Source organism: Microcebus murinus, chromosome 14 (genome assembly GCF_040939455.1).
Source record: "Microcebus murinus isolate Inina chromosome 14, M.murinus_Inina_mat1.0, whole genome shotgun sequence".
Lineage (NCBI taxonomy): Eukaryota > Metazoa > Chordata > Mammalia > Primates > Cheirogaleidae > Microcebus > Microcebus murinus.
The window spans coordinates 80,819,845-80,842,499 of NC_134117.1; the positions used below are offsets into that span (position 1 = coordinate 80,819,845).

The window sequence follows — 22,655 nt, forward strand, 5'->3', positions numbered from 1 at the left end:
CCCGCCCGGCCTGTCACCGTCCTCTGCCCCTGCCTGACATGCTCCTTCCCGCCGGGCCTCTCACCGTCCTCGGCCCCTGCCTGACCGGCTCCTCCGTCGCCTGGGCCTTCCAAGGGCTTGGTGTGGACGCTGCTTCCAGGAAGCCCTCCAGAAACCCGGCAGCAGGGTGGCCGCAGCAGTCTCCAGCAGCGGTCCCTAAGTCGCGTGCGGGGGACGTGCCCCGGCTGTGCCGCGGGGGGGGCCCAGCCTGGTGTCTTCCCTGAGGCCCTGCGGCTGCCGGCTGCCGCCCCCCGCAAGGGGAGAGCCGCGGAGGTGGGGACCGCCTCCTGATGGGATCCCGGGGCTCTCTGTCCTGCCCGAAGGCCCAGCTGGCCTGCGGGTCCTTAGAGTGGCAAAAACCTCCGAAAACTGAGACTGAGGGTCCGGTGGGTGTCTGCACTTTTGTGCTGGGCACCCCAGGGAGGCCCGGGGGCTGGCTGGACAACGTGGTCTGCTGGGCGGGGGGTTTGGAGGAGCAACTGATGCCCTTTGCACTTTGGGTAGCAAGAGTCTGAGGTGTCTCCGAGCCCTGTGCCATGTCGGGGGGGGGGGGGTGCGGGTGGGAGGAGGAGGAGGAGGAGGTGGGAAGGGCCGGGGCCTGCAGTCGTGTTCCCGGGGTGGCACGGCAAGTGGCTTCTTCCACAGGCTGCTTGGCCTGGGCTCCCTGCACCTGGGCCTTTGGAGGACCGGCCCTGTGTTTGCCAACACTTCCTGCAGGGACCCAGAGCTGGGAGGTTGCATCTCTCAGCCCTGGGTCGGGCAGAGCCCCAGCGGGCCATGCCCACAACCTCTCTCAGCACCGGTCCCCCAGAAGGCTCCCTTGGGACCAGGATTCTCTTGCGGTGACTCTTTAAGGTCTGGCCCCTGGATGGAGGGGCACCAGGAGTAGAGGAGCAGGAAGGGGAAGGGGGTGGCCATGCGAGGGGACACTTTGAGGCCAAGTCCCAGCTTCAGCCTGATCCTCCTGGGAACCCCGCTCTGAGACAAGGAGCCGGGCTTCGCATTCCCACAGCAGCCAGTCGTGGGCTGAGGACACCTGGGGCGTTGGGAACTCCCTGGCTTCTCCTTGGTTTAACATCTGGAGCTGCTTGGGAATCGTGCCGCCACACACACCCGAGTGCAGGTGTCTTCCGCACAGACTGCGGGCCTCGCTCTTCTGAATGCCGCTAGCTCGCCACCCACCCACGGGTGAGCCTGGTCAGGGTACTTTCTCTCAGGGACAGACTCTCATCCGGGCGGGCTACCGGTGTCTCTGTTTGCTCCTTTCTTTCTTCCATTTCGGGAAAGGCTTCCTTACTGGGTGTGGAAATCTCCTATGCCTTTCCTCGCCTATTCTGTCAGCTTTCAAATTCTCTTTCAGGCCGGGCGCGGTGGCTCAAGCCTGTAATCCTAGCTCTCTGGGAGGCCGAGGCGGGCGGATTGCTCGAGGTCAGGAGTTCGAAACCAGCCTGAGCAAGAGCCAGACCCGGTCTCTACTGTAAATAGAAAGAAATTAATTGGCCAACTAATATATATAGGAAAATGAGCCAGGCATGGTGGCGCATGCCTGTAGTCCCAGCTACTTGGGAGGCTGAGGCAGAAGGATTGCTTGAGCCCAGGAGTTTGAGGTTGCTGTGAGCTAGGCTAACGCCACTGCACTCACTCTAGCCTAGGCAACAAAGCGAGACTGTGTCTCATAAAAAAAAAAAAAAAAATTCTCTTTCAGTTGCCACCCTCACAGATGGATTAGGAAACCCTTCCCGGTGCACTCATTAGTGAAATGACCTCAAGGAAGCTGGAATCCAATATCTAATCGCCGACTTTTAGCGAGTCCACACGCCAGGGTGGTCGGGGTCCAATGCAGCCCCGGCCAGGCCCAGGCCCCTTGGACCGGGCCACAGGAGGACACAGAGGAGGGTCCCGGCCCCCACGAAGCGGTGCCGGCAGTTCTCCACGGGCTTGGGCGTTTTCCAGAGGTAGGAGATGGAGGGGACTGATTTCTTCAGCGCCCCACAAACCACGCCACCCCACCCCACCCATGGGACACCTCCCCAGAGAGAGACGCCCCATACACTGGCTCCCCTCCCCCTTGCGCTGTGCCCCAGCCCTGGCCCGGGGGAATAGGCGGCCGCCCAACAACAGGGCGAGGGGGGGCGCAGCTGAAAGGGGTTGTGGGGGAGGGCGGCCCCTGGCTGGGGTCAAAGGGCGAGCGCCCCGCGCGCGCGTGCGCAGTCAGCGGTGGCGACGCGCTGGGGGTGGGCAGCGGGTAGGTGAAGGAGGCCGAGGCCGGGGGAGGAGACGAGGGGGGCTGGAAGGGCTCCACCTTGACGAGTCCAGCCGTGGAGGCGCATCTTGTGTGAGTGTGAGTGAGTGTGAGTGTGTGTGTGTGTGTGTGTGTGTAGAGAGACAGCCCCCCGCCCCGCCCCGCCCATCACCCCCGTCCCTCGGAGCCCGCTGGACCCGGCGGCGAACTCAACAGGCCCGGCCCGGCGCGGGGCGTGCGTGGGGCGGGAGGAGGCGGCGGGGTTAGCGCAGAGAGGCTCGGCTTCTTGAGCGGGGCAGGGGCGCCCTCCGCCGTCCACGGCCACACCACCCTGAACGCGCCCGATCTCGTCTGGTCTCGGAAGCTAAGCAGGGTCGGGCCTCGTTAGTACTTGGATGGGAGACCGCCTGGGAATACCGGGTGCCACAGGCTGCTTCTTTTTTGTTTTTGTTTTTTTTTGGCCTCTTGTTCTGTCCCCTTTCTGGGAGCGCGGCGGCGGCCCGGGGTGGGGGTGACCCCCACCCTCAGCGCCCGCCGCGGTGCCTGGCGCCCCAGCCCGCACCGTGGGGCCTCCTCTTGTCCCGAGCCGCGACACCGCCGCCACGCGGCAGCACGCGTGGCATCTGGACTGTCAGGTCTCAGACCAAAGGTCTGCTCTGTGGGAACCGACACGCTGGAGGAAACCTTGAGAGTCTGAGAGGGGAGGGAGTTCCAGAAGAAGGCCAGGATGTCATTTTGAGGGAGTGTGTGACCAGAACTCGTCCCGTTGCTTTTGGGGTTCTATGGGCTACACGTAGGAATCTTTGGTGGTGGCACCTGATGTTGGGGGATCCGGAGTCACACCCAGACCTGCTCCACAGGCTTCCTTTTACTTTTCTCTTCGGATTCATTATTTTTAAAAAGTGTCCCTTACCTCTATTATTGCATTTTCTTTTCTCTCTCTTTTCAAGCAGATGATGGGAGTCCAAGTATTCAGGTGACATGTGTTGCCCGTGCCCCCCTCCCCGCTGTGTTCTTATTCATATACCTCTCATGTTGCTCCAGCGTATCGTGGGGGTACCAATGTTAAGGTCGGGTACGTTGCCCTCTCCAAGCCTCCCCCCTCGGGTCAGAGCTTCACGTGCGCCCATCCCCCAGTCGGTGCGCACCCACCCCATTCCCAATGGATGTGTATGCCCATCCCCTCCCCCCACCCGCCCGACACCCACCCGATGAAGGTGATTCCTCTCCGTCCACTTAGGTGTCCATCCGTTCGTACCAATTTGCCGGTGAGCGCGCTCACGTGGTGCTCGTGTGTCCATTCTTGGGATACCTGGCCTACTGGAACGGGTTCCAGCTCTGGCCAGGAGAACACGAGAGGCGCCCTCTCACCGCTGCTCCTCACAGCCGAATGGCACTCCGTGGTGTCCACGCGCCACATTTTATTAATGCACTCCTGGATGGATGGGCACTCGGGTCGCTTCCACATCTTTGCGATTGTGAATTGTGCCCTAACTGTAACGCTAACCCTTACCCAGCCCGTCTCCTCTGCCCCTGCCTGACGCACTCCTCCCCGGCCAGGCCCGTCACTGTCCTGGGCCCCCGCCTGACCGGCTCCTTCCCGCCCGGCCTGTCACCGTCCTCTGCCCCTGCCTGACATGCTCCTTCCCGCCGGGCCTCTCACCGTCCTCGGCCCCTGCCTGACCGGCTCCTCCGTCGCCTGGGCCTTCCAAGGGCTTGGTGTGGACGCTGCTTCCAGGAAGCCCTCCAGAAACCCGGCAGCAGGGTGGCCGCAGCAGTCTCCAGCAGCGGTCCCTAAGTCGCGTGCGGGGGACGTGCCCCGGCTGTGCCGCGGGGGGGGCCCCAGCCTGGTGTCTTCCCTGAGGCCCTGCGGCTGCCGGCTGCCGCCCCCCGCAAGGGGAGAGCCGCGGAGGTGGGGACCGCCTCCTGATGGGATCCCGGGGCTCTCTGTCCTGCCCGAAGGCCCAGCTGGCCTGCGGGTCCTTAGAGTGGCAAAAACCTCCGAAAACTGAGACTGAGGGTCCGGTGGGTGTCTGCACTTTTGTGCTGGGCACCCCAGGGAGGCCCGGGGGCTGGCTGGACAACGTGGTCTGCTGGGCGGGGGGTTTGGAGGAGCAACTGATGCCCTTTGCACTTTGGGTAGCAAGAGTCTGAGGTGTCTCCGAGCCCTGTGCCATGTCGGGGGGGGGGGTGCGGGTGGGAGGAGGAGGAGGAGGAGGTGGGAAGGGCCGGGGCCTGCAGTCGTGTTCCCGGGGTGGCACGGCAAGTGGCTTCTTCCACAGGCTGCTTGGCCTGGGCTCCCTGCACCTGGGCCTTTGGAGGACCGGCCCTGTGTTTGCCAACACTTCCTGCAGGGACCCAGAGCTGGGAGGTTGCATCTCTCAGCCCTGGGTCGGGCAGAGCCCCAGCGGGCCATGCCCACAACCTCTCTCAGCACCGGTCCCCCAGAAGGCTCCCTTGGGACCAGGATTCTCTTGCGGTGACTCTTTAAGGTCTGGCCCCTGGATGGAGGGGCACCAGGAGTAGAGGAGCAGGAAGGGGAAGGGGGTGGCCATGCGAGGGGACACTTTGAGGCCAAGTCCCAGCTTCAGCCTGATCCTCCTGGGAACCCCGCTCTGAGACAAGGAGCCGGGCTTCGCATTCCCACAGCAGCCAGTCGTGGGCTGAGGACACCTGGGGCGTTGGGAACTCCCTGGCTTCTCCTTGGTTTAACATCTGGAGCTGCTTGGGAATCGTGCCGCCACACACACCCGAGTGCAGGTGTCTTCCGCACAGACTGCGGGCCTCGCTCTTCTGAATGCCGCTAGCTCGCCACCCACCCACGGGTGAGCCTGGTCAGGGTACTTTCTCTCAGGGGCAGACTCTCATCCGGGCGGGCTACCGGTGTCTCTGTTTGCTCCTTTCTTTCTTCCATTTCGGGAAAGGCTTCCTTACTGGGTGTGGAAATCTCCTATGCCTTTCCTCGCCTATTCTGTCAGCTTTCAAATTCTCTTTCAGGCCGGGCGCGGTGGCTCAAGCCTGTAATCCTAGCTCTCTGGGAGGCCGAGGCGGGCGGATTGCTCGAGGTCAGGAGTTCGAAACCAGCCTGAGCAAGAGCCAGACCCGGTCTCTACTGTAAATAGAAAGAAATTAATTGGCCAACTAATATATATAGGAAAATGAGCCAGGCATGGTGGCGCATGCCTGTAGTCCCAGCTACTTGGGAGGCTGAGGCAGAAGGATTGCTTGAGCCCAGGAGTTTGAGGTTGCTGTGAGCTAGGCTAACGCCACTGCACTCACTCTAGCCTAGGCAACAAAGCGAGACTGTGTCTCATAAAAAAAAAAAAAAAAATTCTCTTTCAGTTGCCACCCTCACAGATGGATTAGGAAACCCTTCCCGGTGCACTCATTAGTGAAATGACCTCAAGGAAGCTGGAATCCAATATCTAATCGCCGACTTTTAGCGAGTCCACACGCCAGGGTGGTCGGGGTCCAATGCAGCCCCGGCCAGGCCCAGGCCCCTTGGACCGGGCCACAGGAGGACACAGAGGAGGGTCCCGGCCCCCACGAAGCGGTGCCGGCAGTTCTCCACGGGCTTGGGCGTTTTCCAGAGGTAGGAGATGGAGGGGACTGATTTCTTCAGCGCCCCACAAACCACGCCACCCCACCCCACCCATGGGACACCTCCCCAGAGAGAGACGCCCCATACACTGGCTCCCCTCCCCCTTGCGCTGTGCCCCAGCCCTGGCCCGGGGGAATAGGCGGCCGCCCAACAACAGGGCGAGGGGGGGCGCAGCTGAAAGGGGTTGTGGGGGAGGGCGGCCCCTGGCTGGGGTCAAAGGGCGAGCGCCCCGCGCGCGCGTGCGCAGTCAGCGGTGGCGACGCGCTGGGGGTGGGCAGCGGGTAGGTGAAGGAGGCCGAGGCCGGGGGAGGAGACGAGGGGGGCTGGAAGGGCTCCACCTTGACGAGTCCAGCCGTGGAGGCGCATCTTGTGTGAGTGTGAGTGAGTGTGAGTGTGTGTGTGTGTGTAGAGAGACAGCCCCCCGCCCCGCCCCGCCCATCACCCCCGTCCCTCGGAGCCCGCTGGACCCGGCGGCGAACTCAACAGGCCCGGCCCGGCGCGGGGCGTGCGTGGGGCGGGAGGAGGCGGCGGGGTTAGCGCAGAGAGGCTCGGCTTCTTGAGCGGGGCAGGGGCGCCCTCCGCCGTCCACGGCCACACCACCCTGAACGCGCCCGATCTCGTCTGGTCTCGGAAGCTAAGCAGGGTCGGGCCTCGTTAGTACTTGGATGGGAGACCGCCTGGGAATACCGGGTGCCACAGGCTGCTTCTTTTTTGTTTTTGTTTTTTTTTGGCCTCTTGTTCTGTCCCCTTTCTGGGAGCGCGGCGGCGGCCCGGGGTGGGGGTGACCCCCACCCTCAGCGCCCGCCGCGGTGCCTGGCGCCCCAGCCCGCACCGTGGGGCCTCCTCTTGTCCCGAGCCGCGACACCGCCGCCACGCGGCAGCACGCGTGGCATCTGGACTGTCAGGTCTCAGACCAAAGGTCTGCTCTGTGGGAACCGACACGCTGGAGGAAACCTTGAGAGTCTGAGAGGGGAGGGAGTTCCAGAAGAAGGCCAGGATGTCATTTTGAGGGAGTGTGTGACCAGAACTCGTCCCGTTGCTTTTGGGGTTCTATGGGCTACACGTAGGAATCTTTGGTGGTGGCACCTGATGTTGGGGGATCCGGAGTCACACCCAGACCTGCTCCACAGGCTTCCTTTTACTTTTCTCTTCGGATTCATTATTTTTAAAAAGTGTCCCTTACCTCTATTATTGCATTTTCTTTTCTCTCTCTTTTCAAGCAGATGATGGGAGTCCAAGTATTCAGGTGACATGTGTTGCCCGTGCCCCCCTCCCCGCTGTGTTCTTATTCATATACCTCTCATGTTGCTCCAGCGTATCGTGGGGGTACCAATGTTAAGGTCGGGTACGTTGCCCTCTCCAAGCCTCCCCCCTCGGGTCAGAGCTTCACGTGCGCCCATCCCCCAGTCGGTGCGCACCCACCCCATTCCCAATGGATGTGTATGCCCATCCCCTCCCCCCACCCGCCCGACACCCACCCGATGAAGGTGATTCCTCTCCGTCCACTTAGGTGTCCATCCGTTCGTACCAATTTGCCGGTGAGCGCGCTCACGTGGTGCTCGTGTGTCCATTCTTGGGATACCTGGCCTACTGGAACGGGTTCCAGCTCTGGCCAGGAGAACACGAGAGGCGCCCTCTCACCGCTGCTCCTCACAGCCGAATGGCACTCCGTGGTGTCCACGCGCCACATTTTATTAATGCACTCCTGGATGGATGGGCACTCGGGTCGCTTCCACATCTTTGCGATTGTGAATTGTGCCCTAACTGTAACCCTAACCCTTACCCAGCCCGTCTCCTCTGCCCCTGCCTGACGCACTCCTCCCCGGCCAGGCCCGTCACTGTCCTGGGCCCCCGCCTGACCGGCTCCTTCCCGCCCGGCCTGTCACCGTCCTCTGCCCCTGCCTGACATGCTCCTTCCCGCCGGGCCTCTCACCGTCCTCGGCCCCTGCCTGACCGGCTCCTCCGTCGCCTGGGCCTTCCAAGGGCTTGGTGTGGACGCTGCTTCCAGGAAGCCCTCCAGAAACCCGGCAGCAGGGTGGCCGCAGCAGTCTCCAGCAGCGGTCCCTAAGTCGCGTGCGGGGGACGTGCCCCGGCTGTGCCGCGGGGGGGGCCCAGCCTGGTGTCTTCCCTGAGGCCCTGCGGCTGCCGGCTGCCGCCCCCCGCAAGGGGAGAGCCGCGGAGGTGGGGACCGCCTCCTGATGGGATCCCGGGGCTCTCTGTCCTGCCCGAAGGCCCAGCTGGCCTGCGGGTCCTTAGAGTGGCAAAAACCTCCGAAAACTGAGACTGAGGGTCCGGTGGGTGTCTGCACTTTTGTGCTGGGCACCCCAGGGAGGCCCGGGGGCTGGCTGGACAACGTGGTCTGCTGGGCGGGGGGTTTGGAGGAGCAACTGATGCCCTTTGCACTTTGGGTAGCAAGAGTCTGAGGTGTCTCCGAGCCCTGTGCCATGTCGGGGGGGGGGTGCGGGTGGGAGGAGGAGGAGGAGGAGGTGGGAAGGGCCGGGGCCTGCAGTCGTGTTCCCGGGGTGGCACGGCAAGTGGCTTCTTCCACAGGCTGCTTGGCCTGGGCTCCCTGCACCTGGGCCTTTGGAGGACCGGCCCTGTGTTTGCCAACACTTCCTGCAGGGACCCAGAGCTGGGAGGTTGCATCTCTCAGCCCTGGGTCGGGCAGAGCCCCAGCGGGCCATGCCCACAACCTCTCTCAGCACCGGTCCCCCAGAAGGCTCCCTTGGGACCAGGATTCTCTTGCGGTGACTCTTTAAGGTCTGGCCCCTGGATGGAGGGGCACCAGGAGTAGAGGAGCAGGAAGGGGAAGGGGGTGGCCATGCGAGGGGACACTTTGAGGCCAAGTCCCAGCTTCAGCCTGATCCTCCTGGGAACCCCGCTCTGAGACAAGGAGCCGGGCTTCGCATTCCCACAGCAGCCAGTCGTGGGCTGAGGACACCTGGGGCGTTGGGAACTCCCTGGCTTCTCCTTGGTTTAACATCTGGAGCTGCTTGGGAATCGTGCCGCCACACACACCCGAGTGCAGGTGTCTTCCGCACAGACTGCGGGCCTCGCTCTTCTGAATGCCGCTAGCTCGCCACCCACCCACGGGTGAGCCTGGTCAGGGTACTTTCTCTCAGGGGCAGACTCTCATCCGGGCGGGCTACCGGTGTCTCTGTTTGCTCCTTTCTTTCTTCCATTTCGGGAAAGGCTTCCTTACTGGGTGTGGAAATCTCCTATGCCTTTCCTCGCCTATTCTGTCAGCTTTCAAATTCTCTTTCAGGCCGGGCGCGGTGGCTCAAGCCTGTAATCCTAGCTCTCTGGGAGGCCGAGGCGGGCGGATTGCTCGAGGTCAGGAGTTCGAAACCAGCCTGAGCAAGAGCCAGACCCGGTCTCTACTGTAAATAGAAAGAAATTAATTGGCCAACTAATATATATAGGAAAATGAGCCAGGCATGGTGGCGCATGCCTGTAGTCCCAGCTACTTGGGAGGCTGAGGCAGAAGGATTGCTTGAGCCCAGGAGTTTGAGGTTGCTGTGAGCTAGGCTAACGCCACTGCACTCACTCTAGCCTAGGCAACAAAGCGAGACTGTGTCTCATAAAAAAAAAAAAAAAAATTCTCTTTCAGTTGCCACCCTCACAGATGGATTAGGAAACCCTTCCCGGTGCACTCATTAGTGAAATGACCTCAAGGAAGCTGGAATCCAATATCTAATCGCCGACTTTTAGCGAGTCCACACGCCAGGGTGGTCGGGGTCCAATGCAGCCCCGGCCAGGCCCAGGCCCCTTGGACCGGGCCACAGGAGGACACAGAGGAGGGTCCCGGCCCCCACGAAGCGGTGCCGGCAGTTCCCCACGGGCTTGGGCGTTTTCCAGAGGTAGGAGATGGAGGGGACTGATTTCTTCAGCGCCCCACAAACCACGCCACCCCACCCCACCCATGGGACACATCCCCAGAGAGAGACGCCCCATACACTGGCTCCCCTCCCCCTTGCGCTGTGCCCCAGCCCTGGCCCGGGGGAATAGGCGGCCGCCCAACAACAGGGCGAGGGGGGGCGCAGCTGAAAGGGGTTGTGGGGGAGGGCGGCCCCTGGCTGGGGTCAAAGGGCGAGCGCCCCGCGCGCGCGCGCGCGCGTGCGCAGTCAGCGGTGGCGACGCGCTGGGGATGGGCAGCGGGTAGGTGAAGGAGGCCGAGGCCGGGGGAGGAGACGAGGGGGGCTGGAAGGGCTCCACCTTGACGAGTCCAGCCGTGGAGGCGCATCTTGTGTGAGTGTGAGTGAGTGTGAGTGAGTGAGTGTGTGTGTGTGTGTGTGTGTAGAGAGACAGCCCCCCGCCCCGCCCCGCCCATCACCCCCGTCCCTCGGAGCCCGCTGGACCCGGCGGCGAACTCAACAGGCCCGGCCCGGCGCGGGGCGTGCGTGGGGCGGGAGGAGGCGGCGGGGTTAGCGCAGAGAGGCTCGGCTTCTTGAGCGGGGCAGGGGCGCCCTCCGCCGTCCACGGCCACACCACCCTGAACGCGCCCGATCTCGTCTGGTCTCGGAAGCTAAGCAGGGTCGGGCCTCGTTAGTACTTGGATGGGAGACCGCCTGGGAATACCGGGTGCCACAGGCTGCTTCTTTTTTGTTTTTGTTTTTTTTTGGCCTCTTGTTCTGTCCCCTTTCTGGGAGCGCGGCGGCGGCCCGGGGTGGGGGTGACCCCCACCCTCAGCGCCCGCCGCGGTGCCTGGCGCCCCAGCCCGCACCGTGGGGCCTCCTCTTGTCCCGAGCCGCGACACCGCCGCCACGCGGCAGCACGCGTGGCATCTGGACTGTCAGGTCTCAGACCAAAGGTCTGCTCTGTGGGAACCGACACGCTGGAGGAAACCTTGAGAGTCTGAGAGGGGAGGGAGTTCCAGAAGAAGGCCAGGATGTCATTTTGAGGGAGTGTGTGACCAGAACTCGTCCCGTTGCTTTTGGGGTTCTATGGGCTACACGTAGGAATCTTTGGTGGTGGCACCTGATGTTGGGGGATCCGGAGTCACACCCAGACCTGCTCCACAGGCTTCCTTTTACTTTTCTCTTCGGATTCATTATTTTTAAAAAGTGTCCCTTACCTCTATTATTGCATTTTCTTTTCTCTCTCTTTTCAAGCAGATGATGGGAGTCCAAGTATTCAGGTGACATGTGTTGCCCGTGCCCCCCTCCCCGCTGTGTTCTTATTCATATACCTCTCATGTTGCTCCAGCGTATCGTGGGGGTACCAATGTTAAGGTCGGGTACGTTGCCCTCTCCAAGCCTCCCCCCTCGGGTCAGAGCTTCACGTGCGCCCATCCCCCAGTCGGTGCGCACCCACCCCATTCCCAATGGATGTGTATGCCCATCCCCTCCCCCCACCCGCCCGACACCCACCCGATGAAGGTGATTCCTCTCCGTCCACTTAGGTGTCCATCCGTTCGTACCAATTTGCCGGTGAGCGCGCTCACGTGGTGCTCGTGTGTCCATTCTTGGGATACCTGGCCTACTGGAACGGGTTCCAGCTCTGGCCAGGAGAACACGAGAGGCGCCCTCTCACCACTGCTCCTCACAGCCGAATGGCACTCCGTGGTGTCCACGCGCCACATTTTATTAATGCACTCCTGGATGGATGGGCACTCGGGTCGCTTCCACATCTTTGCGATTGTGAATTGTGCCCTAACTGTAACCCTAACCCTTACCCAGCCCGTCTCCTCTGCCCCTGCCTGACGCACTCCTCCCCGGCCAGGCCCGTCACTGTCCTGGGCCCCCGCCTGACCGGCTCCTTCCCGCCCGGCCTGTCACCGTCCTCTGCCCCTGCCTGACATGCTCCTTCCCGCCGGGCCTCTCACCGTCCTCGGCCCCTGCCTGACCGGCTCCTCCGTCGCCTGGGCCTTCCAAGGGCTTGGTGTGGACGCTGCTTCCAGGAAGCCCTCCAGAAACCCGGCAGCAGGGTGGCCGCAGCAGTCTCCAGCAGCGGTCCCTAAGTCGCGTGCGGGGGACGTGCCCCGGCTGTGCCGCGGGGGGGGGCCCAGCCTGGTGTCTTCCCTGAGGCCCTGCGGCTGCCGGCTGCCGCCCCCCGCAAGGGGAGAGCCGCGGAGGTGGGGACCGCCTCCTGATGGGATCCCGGGGCTCTCTGTCCTGCCCGAAGGCCCAGCTGGCCTGCGGGTCCTTAGAGTGGCAAAAACCTCCGAAAACTGAGACTGAGGGTCCGGTGGGTGTCTGCACTTTTGTGCTGGGCACCCCAGGGAGGCCCGGGGGCTGGCTGGACAACGTGGTCTGCTGGGCGGGGGGTTTGGAGGAGCAACTGATGCCCTTTGCACTTTGGGTAGCAAGAGTCTGAGGTGTCTCCGAGCCCTGTGCCATGTCGGGGGGGGGGGTGCGGGTGGGAGGAGGAGGAGGAGGAGGTGGGAAGGGCCGGGGCCTGCAGTCGTGTTCCCGGGGTGGCACGGCAAGTGGCTTCTTCCACAGGCTGCTTGGCCTGGGCTCCCTGCACCTGGGCCTTTGGAGGACCGGCCCTGTGTTTGCCAACACTTCCTGCAGGGACCCAGAGCTGGGAGGTGGCATCTCTCAGCCCTGGGTCGGGCAGAGCCCCAGCGGGCCATGCCCACAACCTCTCTCAGCACCGGTCCCCCAGAAGGCTCCCTTGGGACCAGGATTCTCTTGCGGTGACTCTTTAAGGTCTGGCCCCTGGATGGAGGGGCACCAGGAGTAGAGGAGCAGGAAGGGGAAGGGGGTGGCCATGCGAGGGGACACTTTGAGGCCAAGTCCCAGCTTCAGCCTGATCCTCCTGGGAACCCCGCTCTGAGACAAGGAGCCGGGCTTCGCATTCCCACAGCAGCCAGTCGTGGGCTGAGGACACCTGGGGCGTTGGGAACTCCCTGGCTTCTCCTTGGTTTAACATCTGGAGCTGCTTGGGAATCGTGCCGCCACACACACCCGAGCGCAGGTGTCTTCCGCACAGACTGCGGGCCTCGCTCTTCTGAATGCCGCTAGCTCGCCACCCACCCACGGGTGAGCCTGGTCAGGGTACTTTCTCTCAGGGGCAGACTCTCATCCGGGCGGGCTACCGGTGTCTCTGTTTGCTCCTTTCTTTCTTCCATTTCGGGAAAGGCTTCCTTACTGGGTGTGGAAATCTCCTATGCCTTTCCTCGCCTATTCTGTCAGCTTTCAAATTCTCTTTCAGGCCGGGCGCGGTGGCTCAAGCCTGTAATCCTAGCTCTCTGGGAGGCCGAGGCGGGCGGATTGCTCGAGGTCAGGAGTTCGAAACCAGCCTGAGCAAGAGCCAGACCCGGTCTCTACTGTAAATAGAAAGAAATTAATTGGCCAACTAATATATATAGGAAAATGAGCCAGGCATGGTGGCGCATGCCTGTAGTCCCAGCTACTTGGGAGGCTGAGGCAGAAGGATTGCTTGAGCCCAGGAGTTTGAGGTTGCTGTGAGCTAGGCTAACGCCACTGCACTCACTCTAGCCTAGGCAACAAAGCGAGACTGTGTCTCATAAAAAAAAAAAAAAAAATTCTCTTTCAGTTGCCACCCTCACAGATGGATTAGGAAACCCTTCCCGGTGCACTCATTAGTGAAATGACCTCAAGGAAGCTGGAATCCAATATCTAATCGCCGACTTTTAGCGAGTCCACACGCCAGGGTGGTCGGGGTCCAATGCAGCCCCGGCCAGGCCCAGGCCCCTTGGACCGGGCCACAGGAGGACACAGAGGAGGGTCCCGGCCCCCACGAAGCGGTGCCGGCAGTTCTCCACGGGCTTGGGCGTTTTCCAGAGGTAGGAGATGGAGGGGACTGATTTCTTCAGCGCCCCACAAACCACGCCACCCCACCCCACCCCACCCATGGGACACATCCCCAGAGAGAGACGCCCCATACACTGGCTCCCCTCCCCCTTGCGCTGTGCCCCAGCCCTGGCCCGGGGGAATAGGCGGCCGCCCAGCAACAGGGCGAGGGGGGGCGCAGCTGAAAGGGGTTGTGGGGGAGGGCGGCCCCTGGCTGGGGTCAAAGGGCGAGCGCCCCGCGCGCGCGTGCGCAGTCAGCGGTGGCGACGCGCTGGGGGTGGGCAGCGGGTAGGTGAAGGAGGCCGAGGCCGGGGGAGGAGACGAGGGGGGCTGGAAGGGCTCCACCTTGACGAGTCCAGCCGTGGAGGCGCATCTTGTGTGAGTGTGAGTGAGTGTGAGTGTGTGTGTGTGTGTAGAGAGACAGCCCCCCGCCCCGCCCCGCCCATCACCCCCGTCCCTCGGAGCCCGCTGGACCCGGCGGCGAACTCAACAGGCCCGGCCCGGCGCGGGGCGTGCGTGGGGCGGGAGGAGGCGGCGGGGTTAGCGCAGAGAGGCTCGGCTTCTTGAGCGGGGCAGGGGCGCCCTCCGCCGTCCACGGCCACACCACCCTGAACGCGCCCGATCTCGTCTGGTCTCGGAAGCTAAGCAGGGTCGGGCCTCGTTAGTACTTGGATGGGAGACCGCCTGGGAATACCGGGTGCCACAGGCTGCTTCTTTTTTGTTTTTGTTTTTTTTTGGCCTCTTGTTCTGTCCCCTTTCTGGGAGCGCGGCGGCGGCCCGGGGTGGGGGTGACCCCCACCCTCAGCGCCCGCCGCGGTGCCTGGCGCCCCAGCCCGCACCGTGGGGCCTCCTCTTGTCCCGAGCCGCGACACCGCCGCCACGCGGCAGCACGCGTGGCATCTGGACTGTCAGGTCTCAGACCAAAGGTCTGCTCTGTGGGAACCGACACGCTGGAGGAAACCTTGAGAGTCTGAGAGGGGAGGGAGTTCCAGAAGAAGGCCAGGATGTCATTTTGAGGGAGTGTGTGACCAGAACTCTGTCCCGTTGCTTTTGGGGTTCTATGGGCTACACGTAGGAATCTTTGGTGGTGGCACCTGATGTTGGGGGATCCGGAGTCACACCCAGACCTGCTCCACAGGCTTCCTTTTACTTTTCTCTTCGGATTCATTATTTTTAAAAAGTGTCCCTTACCTCTATTATTGCATTTTCTTTTCTCTCTCTTTTCAAGCAGATGATGGGAGTCCAAGTATTCAGGTGACATGTGTTGCCCGTGCCCCCCTCCCCGCTGTGTTCTTATTCATATACCTCTCATGTTGCTCCAGCGTATCGTGGGGGTACCAATGTTAAGGTCGGGTACGTTGCCCTCTCCAAGCCTCCCCCCTCGGGTCAGAGCTTCACGTGCGCCCATCCCCCAGTCGGTGCGCACCCACCCCATTCCCAATGGATGTGTATGCCCATCCCCTCCCCCCACCCGCCCGACACCCACCCGATGAAGGTGATTCCTCTCCGTCCACTTAGGTGTCCATCCGTTCGTACCAATTTGCCGGTGAGCGCGCTCACGTGGTGCTCGTGTGTCCATTCTTGGGATACCTGGCCTACTGGAACGGGTTCCAGCTCTGGCCAGGAGAACACGAGAGGCGCCCTCTCACCGCTGCTCCTCACAGCCGAATGGCACTCCGTGGTGTCCACGCGCCACATTTTATTAATGCACTCCTGGATGGATGGGCACTCGGGTCGCTTCCACATCTTTGCGATTGTGAATTGTGCCCTAACTGTAACCCTAACCCTTACCCAGCCCGTCTCCTCTGCCCCTGCCTGACGCACTCCTCCCCGGCCAGGCCCGTCACTGTCCTGGGCCCCCGCCTGACCGGCTCCTTCCCGCCCGGCCTGTCACCGTCCTCTGCCCCTGCCTGACATGCTCCTTCCCGCCGGGCCTCTCACCGTCCTCGGCCCCTGCCTGACCGGCTCCTCCGTCGCCTGGGCCTTCCAAGGGCTTGGTGTGGACGCTGCTTCCAGGAAGCCCTCCAGAAACCCGGCAGCAGGGTGGCCGCAGCAGTCTCCAGCAGCGGTCCCTAAGTCGCGTGCGGGGGACGTGCCCCGGCTGTGCCGCGGGGGGGGCCCAGCCTGGTGTCTTCCCTGAGGCCCTGCGGCTGCCGGCTGCCGCCCCCCGCAAGGGGAGAGCCGCGGAGGTGGGGACCGCCTCCTGATGGGATCCCGGGGCTCTCTGTCCTGCCCGAAGGCCCAGCTGGCCTGCGGGTCCTTAGAGTGGCAAAAACCTCCGAAAACTGAGACTGAGGGTCCGGTGGGTGTCTGCACTTTTGTGCTGGGCACCCCAGGGAGGCCCGGGGGCTGGCTGGACAACGTGGTCTGCTGGGCGGGGGGTTTGGAGGAGCAACTGATGCCCTTTGCACTTTGGGTAGCAAGAGTCTGAGGTGTCTCCGAGCCCTGTGCCATGTCGGGGGGGGGGGTGCGGGTGGGAGGAGGAGGAGGAGGAGGTGGGAAGGGCCGGGGCCTGCAGTCGTGTTCCCGGGGTGGCACGGCAAGTGGCTTCTTCCACAGGCTGCTTGGCCTGGGCTCCCTGCACCTGGGCCTTTGGAGGACCGGCCCTGTGTTTGCCAACACTTCCTGCAGGGACCCAGAGCTGGGAGGTTGCATCTCTCAGCCCTGGGTCGGGCAGAGCCCCAGCGGGCCATGCCCACAACCTCTCTCAGCACCGGTCCCCCAGAAGGCTCCCTTGGGACCAGGATTCTCTTGCGGTGACTCTTTAAGGTCTGGCCCCTGGATGGAGGGGCACCAGGAGTAGAGGAGCAGGAAGGGGAAGGGGGTGGCCATGCGAGGGGACACTTTGAGGCCAAGTCCCAGCTTCAGCCTGATCCTCCTGGGAACCCCGCTCTGAGACAAGGAGCCGGGCTTCGCATTCCCACAGCAGCCAGTCGTGGGCTGAGGACACCTGGGGCGTTGGGAACTCCCTGGCTTCTCCTTGGTTTAACATCTGGAGCTGCTTGGGAATCGTGCCGCCACACACACCCGAGCGCAGGTGTCTTCCGCACAGACTGCGGGCCTCGCTCTTCTGAATGCCGCTAGCTCGCCACCCACCCACGGGTGAGCCTGGTCAGGGTACTTTCTCTCAGGGGCAGACTCTCATCCGGGCGGGCTACCGGTGTCTCTGTTTGCTCCTTTCTTTCTTCCATTTCGGGAAAGGCTTCCTTACTGGGTGTGGAAATCTCCTATGCCTTTCCTCGCCTATTCTGTCAGCTTTCAAATTCTCTTTCAGGCCGGGCGCGGTGGCTCAAGCCTGTAATCCTAGCTCTCTGGGAGGCCGAGGCGGGCGGATTGCTCGAGGTCAGGAGTTCGAAACCAGCCTGAGCAAGAGCCAGACCCGGTCTCTACTGTAAATAGAAAGAAATTAATTGGCCAACTAATATATATAGGAAAATGAGCCAGGCATGGTGGCGCATGCCTGTAGTCCCAGCTACTTGGGAGGCTGAGGCAGAAGGATTGCTTGAGCCCAGGAGTTTGAGGTTGCTGTGAGCTAGGCTAACGCCACTGCACTCACTCTAGCCTAGGCAACAAAGCGAGACTGTGTCTCATAAAAAAAAAAAAAAAAATTCTCTTTCAGTTGCCACCCTCACAGATGGATTAGGAAACCCTTCCCGGTGCACTCATTAGTGAAATGACCTCAAGGAAGCTGGAATCCAATATCTAATCGCCGACTTTTAGCGAGTCCACACGCCAGGGTGGTCGGGGTCCAATGCAGCCCCGGCCAGGCCCAGGCCCCTTGGACCGGGCCACAGGAGGACACAGAGGAGGGTCCCGGCCCCCACGAAGCGGTGCCGGCAGTTCTCCACGGGCTTGGGCGTTTTCCAGAGGTAGGAGATGGAGGGGACTGATTTCTTCAGCGCCCCACAAACCACGCCACCCCACCCCACCCCACCCATGGGACACATCCCCAGAGAGAGACGCCCCATACACTGGCTCCCCTCCCCCTTGCGCTGTGCCCCAGCCCTGGCCCGGGGGAATAGGCGGCCGCCCAACAACAGGGCGAGGGGGGGCGCAGCTGAAAGGGGTTGTGGGGGAGGGCGGCCCCTGGCTGGGGTCAAAGGGCGAGCGCCCCGCGCGCGCGTGCGCAGTCAGCGGTGGCGACGCGCTGGGGGTGGGCAGCGGGTAGGTGAAGGAGGCCGAGGCCGGGGGAGGAGACGAGGGGGGCTGGAAGGGCTCCACCTTGACGAGTCCAGCCGTGGAGGCGCATCTTGTGTGAGTGTGAGTGAGTGTGAGTGTGTGTGTGTGTGTAGAGAGACAGCCCCCCGCCCCGCCCCGCCCATCACCCCCGTCCCTCGGAGCCCGCTGGACCCGGCGGCGAACTCAACAGGCCCGGCCCGGCGCGGGGCGTGCGTGGGGCGGGAGGAGGCGGCGGGGTTAGCGCAGAGAGGCTCGGCTTCTTGAGCGGGGCAGGGGCGCCCTCCGCCGTCCACGGCCACACCACCCTGAACGCGCCCGATCTCGTCTGGTCTCGGAAGCTAAGCAGGGTCGGGCCTCGTTAGTACTTGGATGGGAGACCGCCTGGGAATACCGGGTGCCACAGGCTGCTTCTTTTTTGTTTTTGTTTTTTTTTGGCCTCTTGTTCTGTCCCCTTTCTGGGAGCGCGGCGGCGGCCCGGGGTGGGGGTGACCCCCACCCTCAGCGCCCGCCGCGGTGCCTGGCGCCCCAGCCCGCACCGTGGGGCCTCCTCTTGTCCCGAGCCGCGACACCGCCGCCACGCGGCAGCACGCGTGGCATCTGGACTGTCAGGTCTCAGACCAAAGGTCTGCTCTGTGGGAACCGACACGCTGGAGGAAACCTTGAGAGTCTGAGAGGGGAGGGAGTTCCAGAAGAAGGCCAGGATGTCATTTTGAGGGAGTGTGTGACCAGAACTCGTCCCGTTGCTTTTGGGGTTCTATGGGCTACACGTAGGAATCTTTGGTGGTGGCACCTGATGTTGGGGGATCCGGAGTCACACCCAGACCTGCTCCACAGGCTTCCTTTTACTTTTCTCTTCGGATTCATTATTTTTAAAAAGTGTCCCTTACCTCTATTATTGCATTTTCTTTTCTCTCTCTTTTCAAGCAGATGATGGGAGTCCAAGTATTCAGGTGACATGTGTTGCCCGTGCCCCCCTCCCCGCTGTGTTCTTATTCATATACCTCTCATGTTGCTCCAGCGTATCGTGGGGGTACCAATGTTAAGGTCGGGTACGTTGCCCTCTCCAAGCCTCCCCCCTCGGGTCAGAGCTTCACGTGCGCCCATCCCCCAGTCGGTGCGCACCCACCCCATTCCCAATGGATGTGTATGCCCATCCCCTCCCCCCACCCGCCCGACACCCACCCGATGAAGGTGATTCCTCTCCGTCCACTTAGGTGTCCATCCGTTCGTACCAATTTGCCGGTGAGCGCGCTCACGTGGTGCTCGTGTGTCCATTCTTGGGATACCTGGCCTACTGGAACGGGTTCCAGCTCTGGCCAGGAGAACACGAGAGGCGCCCTCTCACCGCTGCTCCTCACAGCCGAATGGCACTCCGTGGTGTCCACGCGCCACATTTTATTAATGCACTCCTGGATGGATGGGCACTCGGGTCGCTTCCACATCTTTGCGATTGTGAATTGTGCCCTAACTGTAACCCTAACCCTTACCCAGCCCGTCTCCTCTGCCCCTGCCTGACGCACTCCTCCCCGGCCAGGCCCGTCACTGTCCTGGGCCCCCGCCTGACCGGCTCCTTCCCGCCCGGCCTGTCACCGTCCTCTGCCCCTGCCTGACATGCTCCTTCCCGCCGGGCCTCTCACCGTCCTCGGCCCCTGCCTGACCGGCTCCTCCGTCGCCTGGGCCTTCCAAGGGCTTGGTGTGGACGCTGCTTCCAGGAAGCCCTCCAGAAACCCGGCAGCAGGGTGGCCGCAGCAGTCTCCAGCAGCGGTCCCTAAGTCGCGTGCGGGGGACGTGCCCCGGCTGTGCCGCGGGGGGGGCCCAGCCTGGTGTCTTCCCTGAGGCCCTGCGGCTGCCGGCTGCCGCCCCCCGCAAGGGGAGAGCCGCGGAGGTGGGGACCGCCTCCTGATGGGATCCCGGGGCTCTCTGTCCTGCCCGAAGGCCCAGCTGGCCTGCGGGTCCTTAGAGTGGCAAAAACCTCCGAAAACTGAGACTGAGGGTCCGGTGGGTGTCTGCACTTTTGTGCTGGGCACCCCAGGGAGGCCCGGGGGCTGGCTGGACAACGTGGTCTGCTGGGCGGGGGGTTTGGAGGAGCAACTGATGCCCTTTGCACTTTGGGTAGCAAGAGTCTCAGGTGTCTCCGAGCCCTGTGCCATGTCGGGGGGGGGGGTGCGGGTGGGAGGAGGAGGAGGAGGAGGTGGGAAGGGCCGGGGCCTGCAGTCGTGTTCCCGGGGTGGCACGGCAAGTGGCTTCTTCCACAGGCTGCTTGGCCTGGGCTCCCTGCACCTGGGCCTTTGGAGGACCGGCCCTGTGTTTGCCAACACTTCCTGCAGGGACCCAGAGCTGGGAGGTTGCATCTCTCAGCCCTGGGTCGGGCAGAGCCCCAGCGGGCCATGCCCACAACCTCTCTCAGCACCGGTCCCCCAGAAGGCTCCCTTGGGACCAGGATTCTCTTGCGGTGACTCTTTAAGGTCTGGCCCCTGGATGGAGGGGCACCAGGAGTAGAGGAGCAGGAAGGGGAAGGGGGTGGCCATGCGAGGGGACACTTTGAGGCCAAGTCCCAGCTTCAGCCTGATCCTCCTGGGAACCCCGCTCTGAGACAAGGAGCCGGGCTTCGCATTCCCACAGCAGCCAGTCGTGGGCTGAGGACACCTGGGGCGTTGGGAACTCCCTGGCTTCTCCTTGGTTTAACATCTGGAGCTGCTTGGGAATCGTGCCGCCACACACACCCGAGCGCAGGTGTCTTCCGCACAGACTGCGGGCCTCGCTCTTCTGAATGCCGCTAGCTCGCCACCCACCCACGGGTGAGCCTGGTCAGGGTACTTTCTCTCAGGGGCAGACTCTCATCCGGGCGGGCTACCGGTGTCTCTGTTTGCTCCTTTCTTTCTTCCATTTCGGGAAAGGCTTCCTTACTGGGTGTGGAAATCTCCTATGCCTTTCCTCGCCTATTCTGTCAGCTTTCAAATTCTCTTTCAGGCCGGGCGCGGTGGCTCAAGCCTGTAATCCTAGCTCTCTGGGAGGCCGAGGCGGGCGGATTGCTCGAGGTCAGGAGTTCGAAACCAGCCTGAGCAAGAGCCAGACCCGGTCTCTACTGTAAATAGAAAGAAATTAATTGGCCAACTAATATATATAGGAAAATGAGCCAGGCATGGTGGCGCATGCCTGTAGTCCCAGCTACTTGGGAGGCTGAGGCAGAAGGATTGCTTGAGCCCAGGAGTTTGAGGTTGCTGTGAGCTAGGCTAACGCCACTGCACTCACTCTAGCCTAGGCAACAAAGCGAGACTGTGTCTCATAAAAAAAAAAAAAAAAATTCTCTTTCAGTTGCCACCCTCACAGATGGATTAGGAAACCCTTCCCGGTGCACTCATTAGTGAAATGACCTCAAGGAAGCTGGAATCCAATATCTAATCGCCGACTTTTAGCGAGTCCACACGCCAGGGTGGTCGGGGTCCAATGCAGCCCCGGCCAGGCCCAGGCCCCTTGGACCGGGCCACAGGAGGACACAGAGGAGGGTCCCGGCCCCCACGAAGCGGTGCCGGCAGTTCTCCACGGGCTTGGGCGTTTTCCAGAGGTAGGAGATGGAGGGGACTGATTTCTTCAGCGCCCCACAAACCACGCCACCCCACCCCACCCATGGGACACCTCCCCAGAGAGAGACGCCCCATACACTGGCTCCCCTCCCCCTTGCGCTGTGCCCCAGCCCTGGCCCGGGGGAATAGGCGGCCGCCCAACAACAGGGCGAGGGGGGGCGCAGCTGAAAGGGGTTGTGGGGGAGGGCGGCCCCTGGCTGGGGTCAAAGGGCGAGCGCCCCTCGCGCGCGCGCGCGCGCGTGCGCAGTCAGCGGTGGCGACGCGCTGGGGGTGGGCAGCGGGTAGGTGAAGGAGGCCGAGGCCGGGGGAGGAGACGAGGGGGGCTGGAAGGGCTCCACCTTGACGAGTCCAGCCGTGGAGGCGCATCTTGTGTGAGTGTGAGTGAGTGTGAGTGAGTGAGTGTGTGTGTGTGTGTGTGTGTAGAGAGACAGCCCCCCGCCCCGCCCCGCCCATCACCCCCGTCCCTCGGAGCCCGCTGGACCCGGCGGCGAACTCAACAGGCCCGGCCCGGCGCGGGGCGTGCGTGGGGCGGGAGGAGGCGGCGGGGTTAGCGCAGAGAGGCTCGGCTTCTTGAGCGGGGCAGGGGCGCCCTCCGCCGTCCACGGCCACACCACCCTGAACGCGCCCGATCTCGTCTGGTCTCGGAAGCTAAGCAGGGTCGGGCCTCGTTAGTACTTGGATGGGAGACCGCCTGGGAATACCGGGTGCCACAGGCTGCTTCTTTTTTGTTTTTGTTTTTTTTTGGCCTCTTGTTCTGTCCCCTTTCTGGGAGCGCGGCGGCGGCCCGGGGTGGGGGTGACCCCCACCCTCAGCGCCCGCCGCGGTGCCTGGCGCCCCAGCCCGCACCGTGGGGCCTCCTCTTGTCCCGAGCCGCGACACCGCCGCCACGCGGCAGCACGCGTGGCATCTGGACTGTCAGGTCTCAGACCAAAGGTCTGCTCTGTGGGAACCGACACGCTGGAGGAAACCTTGAGAGTCTGAGAGGGGAGGGAGTTCCAGAAGAAGGCCAGGATGTCATTTTGAGGGAGTGTGTGACCAGAACTCGTCCCGTTGCTTTTGGGGTTCTATGGGCTACACGTAGGAATCTTTGGTGGTGGCACCTGATGTTGGGGGATCCGGAGTCACACCCAGACCTGCTCCACAGGCTTCCTTTTACTTTTCTCTTCGGATTCATTATTTTTAAAAAGTGTCCCTTACCTCTATTATTGCATTTTCTTTTCTCTCTCTTTTCAAGCAGATGATGGGAGTCC

At 62.8% G+C, this 22,655-nt stretch overlaps 6 pseudogenes; all 6 read left to right on the forward strand.

Moving 5' to 3' along the window:
- The first annotated feature begins 2,594 nt into the window (after positions 1–2,594).
- On the forward strand, positions 2,595–2,713 carry LOC142875989 (uncharacterized; annotated as a pseudogene).
- A 3,752-nt stretch (positions 2,714–6,465) lies between these two features.
- On the forward strand, positions 6,466–6,584 carry LOC142875990 (uncharacterized; annotated as a pseudogene).
- A 3,772-nt stretch (positions 6,585–10,356) lies between these two features.
- On the forward strand, positions 10,357–10,475 carry LOC142875991 (uncharacterized; annotated as a pseudogene).
- A 3,757-nt stretch (positions 10,476–14,232) lies between these two features.
- LOC142875992 (uncharacterized) lies at positions 14,233–14,351 on the forward strand (annotated as a pseudogene).
- A 3,757-nt stretch (positions 14,352–18,108) lies between these two features.
- LOC142875994 (uncharacterized) lies at positions 18,109–18,227 on the forward strand (annotated as a pseudogene).
- A 3,775-nt stretch (positions 18,228–22,002) lies between these two features.
- LOC142875995 (uncharacterized) lies at positions 22,003–22,121 on the forward strand (annotated as a pseudogene).
- The last annotated feature ends 534 nt before the right edge of the window (positions 22,122–22,655 follow it).